The following is a 17,469-nucleotide window of genomic DNA, read 5'->3' on the forward strand; positions in this document are numbered from 1 at the left end:
AACACATCCCAATAAAAGGGCCAGCCTTTAATGCATGGGCCCTGGAGGACACTCACCCAAACTATAACGGAAACCAAGGAGAGCTTTGAGGGGAGGAATAGCATGCTCTCATTTATGTTTTAATGGATTTGCTCTGGCTGCTGTGAGAACAGATTTGGGGGTGGGAGGCAAGGGTGGAAGTGGGGAGACCAATTAAGAAGCTGTTGCAAAAATAAAGCAGGACACAATGAATGCTTGGACCAGGATGACAGTGGAGGAGTTGGTGAGAAATGGCCGGATGCTGGATATATTTTTTAAAATAGAACTAACTGGGTTTGCTGATGGACTACATGTGGGTTAATGGCTAGACCATACATCCTTATTTGTCTGGGGCACTTCTGGTTTATGTAAGAAAGTATATGGTCATCCTGGTTAGAAGGAAAAGAGAGGATAACAGAATGACTCCAAAAGGTTTTGCCTGGTACAACTTGAAGAATCAAGGCATCATTTGTATGGGAAGAATTGTGAGGGGAGTCGGGTCTGGGGAGGGTGTGAATCAGGAGTTCAGGTTTGGATTTTTAAATTGCTAATAAGACATCCAAGTGTCTCAAAGGCACAGGGACACAGTGAGTGGTGGATAGAGTTAAAGGAGGAGGGATGAGGAGGCAAAGAAAATTTGTGTTACTGGATCACAGGGAGCAGGAAGCCATAAAGCTTCATGTCCTCAAGTTTTAGTGAGGAAGAATCAATGAGGGAGAGTGTATTAGTTGGCGTTTAGTTTCTACAAGAAAATATCTGAATGGATTATGTATGAAGAAGAAGAGGTTTATTTTGTTCACAGTTTTGGAGGTTCGAGAGCAGGGCACTGACATCAGCTCAGATCTGGTGAGGCCCCCTATCCCAGCTATGTCACATCACAGCAGAACACAGTGAGTGTGTGAGTTTGCATCACCAAACAAGAAGTCAGAGAGAGAGAGAGAGAGGCTGGGGTCCCATAATCTCTTCTGAGGGGAAAACTCCAATTACCTAAGAACTTCCCATAGGCCCTCTAAAGGTTCCTTTTCTGAATCCCACCACGCTGGGGCCCAAACCTTCACCTGTAATGGACCCATATCCAAACCATAGCACACAGTAGGATGGAGCTGCTGTAGAAAGGGAGGGGAAGTGGTGGAAGTCAGTGGAGTCATTGTTATGTGGAAGTGTATTTTCTACATCAGGGTAGGTTCGTGATGTTACTTTTTTTTTTTTTTTTTTGGTTCTGGGGATCAAACCTGGGGCACTTTACCACTGAGCTACAATTCCAATCCCCCCTCCACTTTTTAAAAATTCTTTTTCATTTTTTTATTTTGAGACAGGTTGCCGAGAGTCTTACTAAGTTACTGAGGTTGGTCTTGAACTTGGATTCTCCTTCCTCAGCCTCCCCAGTTGCTGGGATTGCAGGTGTGTACCACCATGCCCAGTTACTATTTGTTTTGAAAGAGAAAATTTCTTAGGCATGTGTACTTTCGTATATTAAACAGGAGAGCAAATATTATCAGTTCTCTTTTCAAATTTAACAAAAATATTTAATGCTTCCAAACAAAAGTATAAAAATGCAGTAGGAATGACAGTTTGCTACAAAGTGGTCTCTCCTAACTTATTTCTTTTATGTCTTTTCTACTTTGTGTGTTGCTGGGATTTGAACCCAGGGCCTCATGCTTGCCAAGCAAACACTTCTCCACTGAGCTATATCCCCAGCCCGTTTTCAACATTTCATACATGTATTTTAAAAAGCTTAACAATGCTAGAGATGGTGGCACATGCCTTTAATCCCAGAGACTCAGGAGGCTGAGGCAGAAGGATTGCAAGTTCAAGGCCAACCCCAGCAAGTTAGCAAGACCCTGTGTCAGGATTTAAAAAATAGGGGCTGGGGTTGTGGCTCAGCGGTAGAGTGTGTGGGGCTCTGGGTTCCATCCTCAGCACCACATAAAAATAAAATAAAGGTATTGTGTCCAACTACAACTAAAACAAAATATTAAAAAATATTTTAAAAATAAATTTAAAAAAAATAAAAAGAGCTGGGGATATAGCTCAGAGGTAAAGCGCCCCTGGGTTCAATCTCCTGTGCCAAACAAACAAACAACACTTAACAATACATAAAAAAATATGGATCACTTCACAAATATGCACGTCATCCTTGCCCAGGGGTCATGCCAATCTTTGCATGGGTCTGACTTTTTAGTATATGTGCTGCTGAAGCAACAAGCACTCACTGACTCACACCACCAACTGGTACAGGGGATTGAAGCCAGGGGCACTTTACCACTGAGCTGTATCCCTAGCCCTTTTTAATTTTTATTTTGAGGCAGGCTCTTGCTAAATTGCCCAGGCTGGTCTCAAATTCACCATCCTCCTGTCTCAGCCTCCTGAGTTGCTGAGTTTACAGGTTTGCGCCACATATCCAGCACCATTGGCTCTTTTAAGTAATGCCACAGATGTCACCTGTCAAATCATTTGTAGGCACATCCTCCAGAGTTGCTGAGGCCCCTGGCTGGCTTGTTCTTGCTATGCAGCCCTAGATTGCTACTCTGAAACACCACCCTCTATTGCTTTTTCCTGCCCTTTCTTTGTGGCATCTATTGTTTTCCTTCTTGTCCTGGGCTCCTTTAATCCCGGGCTTTCCAGGATACAATTGCTAGATAACGAGTTTATCAGGTGTGGAAGAACCACAGGTGAAGGAGGGTCTGTCCTGTGACCTTTAGTCACTGTTTGAGCTGATTCAAGGCCTCTTCCTGCTTCCTTCTTCATTTCCCCTGGATAATTGCTTGAGGGAATGTGACTTTTGGGTAAACCAAGTTATCTTGTTGCTAAATCCATTCAGTCATTCCCTTTTGGCCAGGGTCTTCACACATTGTGTCACACATTGTGTTAGACCCAGCTGGGGATACAAAGACGGATCAGTTCCTTTCTATAACCAATACCAGTTGTGGGCTTATAGCCCAAACAGCAATCCCTGCTTCTTTTGAATTCACATTCTAGAGGGAGAAGGACAACCACCAACACGATAAATGTATACAATATCAAGTATGCACATGGTGCCAAGCACCATGGAGAAATTGTCAAGCAGAGAAGGAGTATGGAGAATGCCAGGTGAGGACTGCACGGTGACACTGGGAGGCTTGGATCTTGTGATCCTCTTGCCTTAGCCTCCTGAATCTCTGGGATTCCAGGAGTGTGCCACTGTGCCAGGCTACATTCCCACCCCCTTTTAAATTGTTTATTTTGTGACACTAAGTTGGCCAGGCTGGCCTCAAACTTGCAGCCCTCCTGCCTTGGCCTCCTGAGTAACTGAGATTATAGCCAACACACCCAGCTCTGTCCTCTGATCTTTTTTCTTTTCTTTCTTTCTTTCTTTCTTTCTTTCTTTTTTTTTTTTTTTTTGTGGGGCCTTATGATAACCTGGCAGCTTTTGCTTTTGAATGTTGCGAGCCCCAAGCTGCCATGTCTGGCCACACTGCTAGAAAGGTGTCTCGAGGGGGCAAAATTGTGATGTTTGCAGTCGAGGGGAGAAATTAAAGAATATCCACGCACTTCTGCCCCTTTCAATGCTTTATTCACTCAAGTTACTTAGAACAATTTTACTCTATAGGTTCTTAAGAAAATGACAATCCTTAATGCTAGGCACAGCAGTAGACATAATCAATTCACAGCAAACAATTCTAGATTAATTCTAAGCACTGCAAAACACATGTAATCATGATAGGCTAATGACAGACATGTCCTCTGCATGCTAAATTCAAATGTCAGATCAAAAGTCTTAAGCCTTAGGCTTTATGTCCAGCAGATGCACACACACTCAGACCACGGTGACCGGGTCCGGAACCAAGGCAGGCTTTTCCTGGTGTGGAGTGGATGACCGGTTGAGGAGAGGGTCTTAAGGAGAAGTTGCGGCTCTCACCAAGGACCAGACGAGGCAGTAGAATTTGAGAGCAGTAAGGATCATGCAGAGGATTAGGAAATGATGTCAGGTCCTCATCAGGCTCTCCAGCTCCAGTGCATCCTTGTTTTGGCTGGCTGAATCCCTGTTCATTTGCTCTACTATTTATACTAAATTTGGGGGCTTTTGACCCCCCTTTCAATCCTTATCAGCTATCACTGGATTTCTCAGTGACATCATTTACCCTGGGGTCAGAAACCCTGGTCTGGTGGTCTCCACCCCGATCTTCTCACCTTTCTGTCTTATCAGGTGAGGACAGCCTGCCAGGGGCTTCACTCTGTTTATGGGGTGAGGGGAAGTAACTTGTTTGAGGCCATCCTGGAGGGCTCTGTGGGTGTGCCTGGTGAGACTGCAGGGTTCAAACTGGAGTTTTTAAAATGGAGTTGCTTAGACTCAGGCCTAAGGCCATCCTAACAAAAGGCTGCATGGACCAGCCTTGTGTCGAAGGAAAGGACCTGAGACTACAAGAAGAGCCTAGTTGTCCCATTCCAACATCCAGTTGGGCCCAGGCTCTCAGCCATCGCCTGACAAGCCATAGAAAAGTGAATGAGTTGTTTTAGATGCTCCAGCCTGGTCAAGTCCCAGATGACTGCAGCCCCCATAAAATCCTGTGTGGATGAAGAACCATCTAGCAGAGCCCAGTTTTAGTCTGTAATTTTTTTTTTTTTGTGTCCCAGGGATTTAACCCCAGGGCACTTTACCCCTGAACCACATCTTCAGTCTTATTTATTTTTTATTTTTTTTCAGACAGGATCTTGCTGAACTGCTTAAGGCCTCACCAAATCGCTAAGGCGGCTCTGAACTTGTGATCCTCCTGCCTCCTGTGCCAGGCTACATCCCCACCCACTTTTAGATTTTTTATTTTGTGACACTAAGTTGGCCAGGCTGGCCTGAAACTTCCTGAGCCACTGGGATTACAGGCATGCACCACCATGTGTGGCAGTCCACAAAATCTTGAGAGATGATAAAATGATTGTCATTTTGTGGTGGTTTATGATGCCGAAACAGATAGCCAGAGTACTTTTGCTGACCACCCTCGCTCAAACTGCAGCTTCTATGTCTTTCTATTTCCTTTCCTCTGCTTTGCTATTCTCCACAGCATTTAAAACATCATGACATTTATACCCATATTGTTTATTGTTCACTTCTTCTACTGGACTCTAATCTCCATGAGAGTGGGGAATTTTGTGTGATTTGCTCATGGCTTTATTCCCAGAGTTTAGGACAGTGCCTAGCTTCAAGTAGGGACCCAATAAATATTTGTTGAATGACTGACTATTTAAGTATTTAATCTTCTAAAATCCAAACAGTGCAGGGTGTGGTGGCTATAATACCAGACACTCAGGAGGCTAAGGCAGGAGGATTACAAGTTGGAGGCCAGTCTGGGTAATTTAGCAAGACCCTGTTTTAAAATAAAAAAGAAAAAGAACTGGGGATGTAGCGCATTGGTAAAATGCCCCTGGGTTCAATTCTCTGTGTGTGTGTATCCAAATAGCATCACTTTTATAATGGCCCTTTCCGCCTGGGGGAGGATTCATTCTTAGCTGACAAGGACACATACTGTTCCCTGAGGTGCATCCTGCAACTGACCTCATGCATGAAAATCCACATATTTTTGTTGAACTGCTACATGGAAGACTGATTGGAAAACTACACATAAATATTTTAAAATAAACAGCAATTTTAAGCAATCAGTTGTATGTTTGGGCATCCCCTCTGTTGTGGAGGGGCAGGAAGTAGTAACTGATGCAAGGGCTGGTTCCAGGAAGGGGCCAAGAGCCCTGAGGTACTAAGGAAGAGGGGGATGTAGGGCTCTCATCCAGCTGCTCATGCTTCCCAGGGTCCACCTCTGAGTCCCCTCTATATAACAACTGCCCATTGAGATGCCTCCTGGACTCCCTCTGCCCCTATGCAGAGGGGCAGATTTGTGTCACCACCATGGTCCACACAGTTGCTATTCTCTCCTCTTGTTCTATCAGCCTGACATTTCCTCAGCCGATTCCAAGCCCAGAGTACCATTTTAGCTGACGTGGGTGAGTGTTTCGTGGGGACAGCAGATGGATGGAATGACAAATAGCAGGATGGTGGGGACAGCTGAGAAGTGCTTTTTCCTGTGCCGGAACTGTTGGCTGTGCACGTGTTCCAACGTAGTCTAGACACACTGTGGCAGCAGCAGTGTGTGCTAGGGGACAGCCGGCAAGCTGGCTTCCATTTTACTGCAAAGCATACTCATCCACACACGCAACCAGTCCACTGACTATCTTAGTTTAGGTTCCCCAAGAAGCAGACCTTCAGACAGTCATTTATATGACCCCAGGAAGTGTGTAAGGCAGTGAAATGGTGAATAGGGAAGAGAAGAAAGCCAGTACAGAGTGGTTAGGGAGAGGTCTCTGCTATGGGAAATGGGGGCCCAGTACTGTTGGGCACCCCTGGGTGACTGGCAGAACTTGGCCCAGAGTTGCTCTAGGCTGGCTGTTTATCCACTAACTCCTGATTTTCCTCGATTAAGAATTGCCCCAGGGGTGGAACTTTGGCCCCATCTGCACCCAAACAAAACCTTCAGGCAGGAATTCTCAAGTTCTCCTGGGTGTGGCGGCCCACACCTGTAATCCCAGCTACTTGGGAAGTTGAGACAGGAGCACAGAGAAAAGTCAGTTTTTTTTCTTATTTTTTAAATTATTTATTTACTTTTTTTTTTTTTTTAGAGAATTTTTAATATTTATTTTTTAGTTCTCGGCGGACACAACATCTTTGTTGGTACGTGGTGCTGAGGATTGAACCTGGGCCGCACGCATGCCAGGCGAGCGCGCTATCGCTTGAGCCACATCCCCAGCCCCTATTTATTTACTTTGTAGTACAGGGTTTTATCCCAGGACTTCACATATGCTGGGCAAGTGCTCTACCACTCAACTACACCCCCAGCCCTTAAAAAAAAAAAGTATTTTGAATAAAATAAAATAAAAAGTATTTTGAGATGGGTTCTTGCTAAATTGCTGAGCTCACCTTGAATTTGTGATCCTCCTGCTTCAGCCTCTCCAGCAGCTAGGATTAAGGGTGTGCACCACCACACCTAGATAGGTTAGTGCTTTTTATATTTTTCTGATCATTATTGAGAAGAAAACTTTTGGAGGTAAGAAGTTGGCACCTGACTTTTTCTGGAGTATACTTCCCCCTCCACACTTTTTTTTGGTACCAGGAATTGAATCCAGGGGAGTTTGACCACTGAGCCATGTCCCTGGCTCCTTTTTATTTTTTATTTTGAGACAGGGTCTCACTAAATTGCTTAGGGCCTTGCTAAATTGTACCTGGATTTTCTTTCTTTCTTCTTTATTTTTTTTCCCAGTGTTGGTTGGGAATTGAACCTGAGGCTTTGCACATGCTAAGCAAGTACTCTACCACTGAGCCACATCCCCAGCCCTGGAATACCGTCTTTATTGAAAAGAGAGCAGCCCTTAGATTCAGCTTTTGGAAAGAACTGAGTTAGAATTAATCAATAGCCTTGCTTTGTTTTTATTATATTTATTTTATGGTTACCATCTATTTATGCCAAAGGAGAGCTATTTTCCACTGTAGTAGTAAGATAAATATTTACTTTTGAAATAAATTTCTTTAAATAGTTAGCTGTTTAATGAAAAATGTGTAAATAGCAATCTATGTGGTCCTCAGATATGCAAAAATATAGAATTTTTTTTTTTTTTTTTGGCATGGGAGTTACTGAAGTTTAAGTAATATCGAGGTCAGGCTTAGTAGCACATGCTTGTTATCCCAGCAGTTTAGGAGGCTGAGACGGGAGAATCTCAAGTTCAAACCCAGCCTCCACAACAGTGAGGCATAAGCAACTTAATGAGACCCTGCCTCTAAATAAAATACAAAATAGGGCTGGGGATGTAGTTCTGTGATCGAGTGCCCCTGAGTTCAATCTCTGGTAAAAAAAAAAAAAAGGAAAAGAAATATTAGCTTACCTAATAGAGATTAAACTTGATCATTATTATGATAACAATTAAGCAGCTATTATTTTTTTTAAAGAGAGAGAGAGAGAGAGAGAGAGAGAGATAATTATTTATTTATTTATTTTTTAGTTTTCGGCAGATACAACATCTTTTTATTTGTATGTGGTGCTGAGGATCGAACCCGGGCCACACACATGCCAGGCGAGCGCACTACCACTTGAGCCACATCCCCAGCCCCTTAAGCAGCTATTATTGAATATTGTTATATGCCAGGGATTTTTAAATTTGTCATTCTAATCTTTATTATAACCTTAAGGGGGATGAGAGGGTGGTGCACACCTATAATCCCAATTATTTGGAGTGCTGGAGGATGGCAAGTTGGAGGCTAGCCTTTGCAATTTAGTGAGACCCTGTCTCAAAATAAAAAGGGGTAGGGATGCAGCTAGCAGTAAAGCACCCCTGGGTTCAATCCCCAATACCAACAAAACAAAATTAAAACAAGAACAATAGATGGGAACGTGGCTCAGTGGTGGAGTACTTGTCTAGTGTGTTCGAGGCCCTACCTGAATTCAGTCCTCGGCATTACAAAAAGAAACCAACAAAAACCAAAAACAACAAAAATAAAGAAAACTCTATGTAGTATTTATAATTTCCCATCTACAGATGAATAAATGGAGCTGCAGAAGCTTTAGATAACTTGCCTGGGTTATGCTGTTAGCATAATAGATAATAAAAGCGTTCACAATTCTTTCCTTTCCTGTATCCACACCACCTTGCCTTGGCTGTGTGATTTGCTTTGGTGAAGGGGACAATGGGAAAAATGGCCCACACCAAGTCCTATAAAGTGCTTGTTCATAGGGCCTTGTTTTTTTGCTGCTGCTGAGAACCCTCTGTCACCACTGCATGAACTAGCCAAAGCTAGCCTCTTGAAGGTTGAGTCACAGGCATCTCCCTAGCCACCGAGCCAATCCTTAGACATGTGAGGTCATCCTAGATCATCTATCTGGCTCTGGCTGAGCTGGCACGAATCAGAAGTGTTTAGTTCAGAAATACGTTTTAAACTAATAAATTTGGGGGTGATTTGTTACACAGAAAATGCTAGCCTTAGAGTTAGTGAGGAGAAGACTCAGAATAGAACCAGAGTGTCTCTCCTCCAGTCTTTCCTATCCCAGCAAATAGCTCTCAACTGCTCATGCCTCAAACCTAGAAGTTGCTGTTCACTTATTGTCTTCCTCATTCTATTCATCCGACCATGAGGGAGGGCTCCCAAAATACATCTCAAATTTGGCTCCTTTCTGGCATTTTCTGTCATTCCTCTAGTCTGAACTATTTACTTCTCATCACAAGTACATTGACAACTTTTTTCTGATGAAGTCCAGATAATAAATTTAGGCTTTGTAGGCCATATAGTCTTTGTTGCAAGGCTTAATCCGATTGCTATAGAATGAAAGCAGCCACGGATGATACGTTAACAAATGGCTGGGTTTTCACAAAACTTCATTTATGGACAAAGGAATTTAGAGTTTTTATAATTTTCATGCATCAAAAGTATTTTTTTTAAAGAGAGAGAGAGAGAGAGAATTTTTTTTAATATTTATTTTTTAGTTTTCGGTGGACACAACATCTTTATTTTATTTTTATGTGGTGCTGAGGATTGAACCCAGTGCCCTGTGCATGCCAGGAGAGCACGCTACCGCTTGAGCCACATCACCAGCCCAATAAAGTATTTTTTATTTTTAGTTTTTCAGTGCTGGGGATCAAACCCAGGCCTCATGCATAATAGGAAAGAGCTCTACCACTGAGCTGTACCCCCAGCCCTACTTTTTAAATTTTGAGACAGAGTCTTCCTGAATTGCTGAAACTGGTTTTGAACTTGCAATCTACCTGCCTTAGCCTCCTGAGTTTCTGGGATTACAGGCATGTGCCACCACAGCTAGCTTCTAGCCTTACTTTTGATATGTTTCAAAAAATTTAAAAATAGGGCTGGGATGTAACTCAGCAGCTGAACACTTGTCTAGCATGTGGAAGACCCTTAGTTGCCCAACCAGTCTCTTTGCTTCAATTCTTTCCTCCTGTATTCTGGTCTCCAAACAATGCAGACATTCTTGAAAGGGAATGGAATGATGATATTCTCCTGCTTATCCTTCCTCACCTTCCCATTTTATTTAAAATCCAACCTCTTCACCAGGAGCTATTGAGTGTGGCCTCACCCCTCCCCAAAGTCTGCAATCCCTTAATTCCTTTCCTTTCCTTACTACTTTCTGTCTTCCACGAGTAGCAACATACTTTCCTTTCTACCTCTGGGCCTTTGAACCCACTGATCCTTCCACTGGAGTGCATGACCATGTTGGCCACGTTTCATCCTTCAGGTTTCATCTGACTTGTTATGCCTGAGAGGAGCCCTTTCCAACTACCCAACCCAAAATTGCTATTCCCTTCTCTGCCTCAGTGATTCTCAGTTTCTTCATGGAACTTCTCAATATGTAATGTTCTTGTTAATTGTTTTTTTTTTTTTGTCATTAGGGATTGAATCCAGGGGTGCTATACCATTAAGGTGCATCTCCAGTTCTTTTTATTTTATTATTTTTGGTACTGGAGATTGAACACAGGGGCACTCAATCCACTGAGTTATATCCTCAGCCCCATTTTGTATTTTCCTTAGAGACAGGGTCTCACTGAGTTGCTTAGGGCCTCACTTTTCTGGCTTTGAACTCAGTATCCTCCTGCCTTAGCCTCTGGGATATCTGAGCCGCTGGGATTTTAGGCATGCACCACAGTTGTGGCTTTTTTATTTTTTATTTTGAGATACGTCCTCAATAGGTTGCTGAGGCTGGCTTTGAACTCATGAGCCTCCTGCCTCAGCCTCCTGAGTTGCTGGGGTTACAGGTGTATGCTACCACACCCACTTTGTTTGCTATTCTTTTAGATTGTGAATTTTATGGATCTAAAATTTTTATGTCTGTTTGGTGCCTCTCATATTTTGCACAAAGCTAACACAAGATAGATGCATATGCCCAATAAACATTTGTTGGGTGAAGGAATGAATTACCATTGGCGATAGTAAATTTAGTTATTAACTTGGCTGAATTAAGGAATATCCAGGTAGATGGTAAAGCATTGTTTTAGGGTGTGTTTGTGAGGGTATTTCTTTCTTTCTTTCTTTTTCTTTTGGTACTGGGGATTGAACCCAAGGACGCTTAACCATTGAGCCAAATCCCAGCCCTTTTTATATTTTATTTTTTGAGACAGGGTCTCACTAGGTTGCTTACAGCTTGCTAAGTTGCTGAGGCTGGCTTTGAACTTGCAATCCTCCTGCTGCAGGCTTCTGAGCTGCTGGGATTACAGGTGTTCGCCATTGCATCCAGCCCTTTTGTGAGGGTATTTCCAGAAAAAAATACGTAGCATTTGAATCAGTGGACTAAGGAAGACCCATCTTCATCCAATGTGGTTGTGAGGAGGCACCATCTAGTTGGCTGAAGGAAACAGATAGAACAAAAAGGCAGAGAGGAAAGGCAAATTCTTTCTCTCAAAGGCAAAACACACTTCTTCTGTCCTTGGGCATCAGAACTTCAGATTTCTGGTCTTTGAACTGCAGGACTAGGAGCATCAGGTCCCTAGATTCTTAGGCCTTCAGCCTCAGACTGAGTCATATCATTAGTTTCCTTGGTTCTGAGGCCTTCTGATGGGATTGAGTCAGCTTCCTTGGTTCTTCATCTTGCTGATGGCAGATTATGGGATTTCTCAATCTCCATCATCATGTGAGACAATTCTCCAAATAAATCCTCACTCATATACCTATCTACATATCCTATTGGTTCTATCTCTCTGAAGAACTCTAGTGCTTCATCCAACTCACAGTTCCATGACTTTTTTTTTAAAGAGAGAGAGAGAGAGAGAGAGAGAGAGGAGAGAGAGAGAATTTTAATATTTATTTTTTAGTTATTGGCGGACACAACATCTTTGTATGTGGTGCTGAGGATCGAACCCGGGCCACACGCATGCCAGGCGAGCGCACTACTGCTTGAGCCACATCCCCAGCCCCATGGTTCCATGACTTTTATAGCATCATGTCCACTGTGTTGCCTCACAAGTCCTATTTTATAAATCCTGATCCACTATGTAACACCTCTAGTTGACACATACCTTTCAAATTGAGTTCACAGGTATACTCATAGTCTCTTAGTCAGGGGCTGACCAGAACTAACTGGAATAATATAAAAAAAAAGTCTCTGGTAAGTTATTCTGGCCCCTTGTTCTTTTTCTGTCATTATGAGGCAGGGCAGTTTTCCTGTTGTTTGTCTTCTCTTATCTCTCTTAAGGAACCCTTCTATGTGGCTTTTGTATACTTCTTTCATTTGCTTGACTTTGAATTCAAGATGCAGCCAATTCTTTCAACTTGTGACTACCTGTACTACATATGAAGTTGTGTAACTATTACCCAAGTCTTAGGTTAAAAAGCAATGTGCACTTTCCCCACACCTCCAATACTGAGCCTCACACATGCTATGCAAGTACACCACCACTGAGCTATATACCCCCTCATCCTTTTTGAAATTTTGAGACAGGGTCTAGGTTGCTCAGTCTGACCTCCAACTTTGATGCTCTTGTTTCAGCCTCCCAAGTAGCTGGGATTATAGGCATGCACCATTGCATACAGCACAATACACACATTTAATTGGAGATTATAGTAATGGAAAATAAGGTGTCCACATGTAGGAAAATTCATTTAATAGACAGTATGCTGGATGCCTCACATTTCTTTGGCACTGTAGACATTTCTCATGAAGTGGGGAGATGATATTCATATCTGAATCGGTGTAGTGACAGACAAAAGTAGAAACAAATAATTAAAGTGGGTGATAAAAATAGTGGCACCACAGGAGTTCAATGAAGGTGGAGCCAGTTCTGAGGAGGGACAAACTAATATTTGCCCAATGCCTATTCTATGTTGTTTGTCACATCTTCTCATGTTAATATCCAACAGCACTGATTTTACTACTATCCCCAAATTACCACTGAAGAAACAAGCATGGAGGGGTGAAATGACTTACTTAACTCTGCAGGGCTGGGACTCGCACCCACATCTGCATGATTCTGCAGCTTCCTCCTCTCTCTACTAACTTGCTTCCTGAGGAACAGGTAAAACTTGGGCTAGAGATGGGTAGGATTGGGATATGGGTATAGGCACTTAGACAATTAAAGATATGGCTGAACAAAAGGATGAAAGAAGTTGTTTTGGGCAAAGGAATCCTTACAAACAGAAGCTTAGAAATGGACATGAACCTGGTGTGGTGGGGCAGTCCAGATTGCTCTGAATGTATGTTTCTAATTACAACCAAACTTTACTTGCTGTTGTTTAGGTTTTATTTTCTTACTATAAATTTTGATATAAATTTAGTGACAGTAATTTAAAGATATGTAACATTTCCAAAACTTTTTTTTTTTTTTTTTTGTGATACTGGGAGCCAAACCCAGGGGCACTTTACCTGAGCTACGTCCCTTTTCACTTCTGATCTTGAGACAGGGGTTTTTACTAAATTCCCCAGGCTTTCCTTAAACTTGCCCTTCTCCTAACTTAGCCTCCTGAGTTGCTGGGATTACAGGTGTGTGCCACCGCTAATATAGTTTCTTTATATCCTTAACTCTCATGAACATTTTTGTACAGATATTTTAAAATGCATCTATGCCTTTGATGATCAATATTTAACATCTTAAGCATTCTTAACTTCTTTCAGACTGATTCCAGAAGTCTTCACAGCAGGTAATCTGAGGCCAATATAGAAAGATATTAATGGGGACCCTTTTGAGCCAACTCAGCTCAGCCTTCTGTGGTGCTTGTGTGACTAGCACTGATGTTCACATTACCGTCTTTCCCACTGGAGATTCAAGACTGCTCAAGGAATGGCAGTCTCCTGCCCATTTGGTAAGTAGCCTCTTTCCTATTTTATCTCACTCCTCTTTTCTGAGCAGTGACCCAGATGCATTCAGCTGCAAGAAGCTTGGCTGGGCTTTGCAGACAGATCTTCCTTCATCTTGGACTTACAGAAAAGGCTATCACCATAGTAGAAAAAGTAAAAAGTACAAGCTGCCTAAAAATAGAGTAGATAATTGAAGAATCATGTAACTGATCTTATTCAAACCTAATAGCAACCAAAATTGCCTAATTTACCCCAAGATACAAGAAAATCTGTTCTTTTTTGGATCCTGCCCCATAATTGCACTGTACTTCTCTCACCACTAGAGGGCAATCCCGTTTTAAAGCAGATTTCAAAGGCAAGCAGTAATGGTGTTGCAAATAAAAAATGAACGTTCACCCTAAAAGGTAGGGACCAAAAGGTATTAAGATACGTGGAAAATCAGGAAATTCCAGACATTACTCATGGGAGTGTAAGTTGATATTACCATTATGAAGAGAAATTTGGCAGTAATATTCAAGCTGTCACCGAGCAAAGACATGTCCAGGTCTGATCATTTGACAATGACGACAGCTGACATTTTGTGGCAGGCACTGTTCTAAGTGGTTGGCTCATTTAATTCTCACAACTCTAAGGATTATTATTCCCTCTTGTTATGATTTAGATTGTGTCCTGCAAAAGCTCACATGTGAAACAATGCAAGAAAATTGAGGTGAGATGATTGGATTAGGAAAGCTGTAACCTAATCAGATTAATGGGCGGTAACTGTGGGCAGTTGGGTGTTGGGAGGAGGTAGGTCCTGGGGGAGTGCCTTTGGGGTTTATTTTTGTCCCTAATAAGTAGAGCTCTGCTTCCTGATTGCCACATCCTGAGCTGCTTTCCTCAGTGATACCTTTCTACCGTGATGTTCTGCCTTACCTTAGGCCCAGAGCAATGGAGACAGCTGTGAACTGAGACCTCTGAAATTGTGAGCCCCAAATAAACTTTTCTTCCTCTAAATTGTTCTTGTCAGGTCAGTGAAATACCTGACTAAAATACCCCTGAATTTACAAATGAAAAAATTAGGTCAGGAGGTCAGGTAACCTCTTGTGTCCAAGGTCACAGAACTAGTAAATGGCAAAGCCATGATTCACACCCTTCTTTCCACTCTAATTGCATATGCCTTGTATGTACTGGGACACAAATGCAAAGGTGTTCACTGCAGTATTGTCCATAGTACCAAAACATTGTCAACCTTAGAGACCATTAGTATAACAATAAGAAATGAAGAAATATTACAGAGCAGCTAAAGCCCAAGCACTAGATCTAGAATTGGTCAACCTGGACAGATCTCAGAAAGAAATGTTGAGAGCGGTGGGTTAACCTTAGTGGTAGAAAGCTTGTTCACTATGCATAAGGCCTGGGTTTGATACCCAGCACTGTGGGGGGAGGAGTCAAGACAAACCAAGTAAAAATTTAAAAAGCATAGAAAATAGGACTATATTACTCATGGAGACCATACATATAATAAAACTATAAAAAGGATACACTGGAAAGATACATACCAAATTTATGATGTTTGTCCCAAGGGAGAGGGAAATGGGACTAGGGAAACAAACACAAGGGCTTTATCTGTAATGTTCTATTTACTTTCTCTTTCTTTTAATCAAAAAAGACTCAAACCCTAACCCAGAACATAATTTTGATTAGTGTTTTCACAACTGCATTACTCAAACCTGAAAACTGTTAGTGTCAAGGTGACTACAAGCTTTTTGTTCAATAATGAGCATCTTCCCAAAGAGATTCTCTCAAGCTCCCTTCTATTTAAGAGGATCAGCTGGTTAGACATCAAGGAGCAGCAAATTTGTGCTTAACTTTTAGGCCTGTGGGACTAGAAGGAAGAGTCAGTTCTACCTTTTATTTAGCAAATGTTTTTCTTTAGGTATCAGCTCAAAACACCTGAAGTGCTTCTTTATATAAGTTCCCACTATTCCCTTGTTTCACGTTTCTGTGTGGGGGTAGGGAGGGAAGGTATAGGGCAGGTTATAATAAAATGTCTGATTGTTCAGGTGGAAAGCTGCAGTGATTTAAACAAATTACCCATCTCCAGCTCATTTTAAAGTCAGCAGGCAAATTGGTTACCTAGAAACACTGACTTGTGACAAACCCTCTTCCTGTATTTACCAGGGTCAACACATATGAAAAACCAGAGGTCATATGTTGACAAGTTTTCCTGGAATTGTAATAGATCTATAGGGGTTAATGTCCTCAGATTGTCATGGTCTGATGGCTCTGAGGAACAGACCATGTTTCAAGGGGGAAAAAGCCATACTTATATTTTTAAATTGAAATTGTTTTTAAGTACCACTTTGAAGCTTTTGTCAGCTGCTGAATATATTAAGAAAGAGCAAAATTACATCAGAAAAGGGAATATAGTTAGTTTTAAATCTAATATTTTTTGTAAAAGTAAAAACTACAAGGTTATGTCCTGAACTTCTGTGAGGAAGCCTCCTAAAGAGCAATATTTATCTCTTTTAAAAAATGTTTCAATAATGCTTAATTAGAAAATATCTCCTTATTGTGCAACCTCAGTTTCATTTCACAGAATTTTAATATGCTGTGTATCACTTAGGAGAAAAGGTAGTATCCAAAAATCAATAAGTTACATATTAATTCTTGAAAAATTGTGACTCAATTCAGGAATTCAGATTTGGCTTTCTCCTCCTGTCTTAGTAGTGATAACTTTTAAAAAAAATTTTAAATAAAGAAATAGGGTCTCATTATGTTGTCCAGGCTGATCCTGAACTCCTAGGCTCAGGTGACCCTCTTGCTTCAGTCTCCTGCACCATATCAAGGGCAATAACTTTTTTTTTTTTTTTGATGGTACTGAAGATGGAACCTAGGGGCACTTTATCACTGATACAGTCATGGTCCTTTTTTATTTTCAGACAGGGTCTTGCTAAGTTACTGAGATTGGCCTTGAGCTTTCAATTCTCCTGCCTCAGCCTTCTAAGTTACTGGGATTACATGTGTGTTCCACCACACCCAGGTTGTTAGCTCAACTTTTAACAGTTTCACTTGATTTTTAACTTTGAAAATTATTTGCTACAGGAATATATGCAGTATGGGAATCCATCCTCCATACTCCACATGAATACAGAAGTGTACAGAGCAAGTATAAAGGTCTCCCACAACCCTCCTCTCTCCTACCTGTACTGTATTCTCTAACAGGTGGCTGAGACAGGAGATCATCAGTTCAAAGCCAGCCTCAGCAATAACAAGGTGCTAAGCAACTCAGTGAGAACCTGTCTCTAAATAAAATACAAAATAAGGCTGGGGATATGGCTCGGTGGTCGAGTGCCCCTGAGTTCAATCTCCAGCACACACACACACACACAGAAAAAAAAAAAAAGAAAGAAAAAAAAAAAAGAATAAAAAGGGCTAGGGTTGTGGCTCAGTGGTAAAGAACCTTTGGGTTAAACCCAAACAAAACCCACAAAGTCCTGGGCATGTAGCTCCTTAGTACAGCACATGCCTAGCATGTACAAGGACCTGGGTTTGATCCCCAGCACCAGAGAAAGTAAATGAAATTTATAGCAGCCTATTATTTTAAGTCATCAACTATAACTTAAATGCTTCCAGACTTACTTCATAAAACAGAAGAACTTCC

At 41.8% G+C, this 17,469-nt stretch overlaps 1 non-coding gene across 1 annotated transcript; it reads right to left on the reverse strand.

Moving 5' to 3' along the window:
• Positions 1-2,118: 2,118 nt before the first annotated feature.
• On the reverse strand, positions 2,119-2,227 carry LOC120886988 (U6 spliceosomal RNA). The gene has a single exon (XR_005730164.1). It is a non-coding gene; the product is annotated as a U6 spliceosomal RNA (small nuclear RNA).
• Between the last annotated feature and the right edge of the window lie 15,242 nt (positions 2,228-17,469).

This window comes from Ictidomys tridecemlineatus, chromosome 5 (assembly GCF_052094955.1).
Source record: "Ictidomys tridecemlineatus isolate mIctTri1 chromosome 5, mIctTri1.hap1, whole genome shotgun sequence".
Taxonomy (NCBI): Eukaryota; Metazoa; Chordata; class Mammalia; order Rodentia; family Sciuridae; genus Ictidomys; species Ictidomys tridecemlineatus.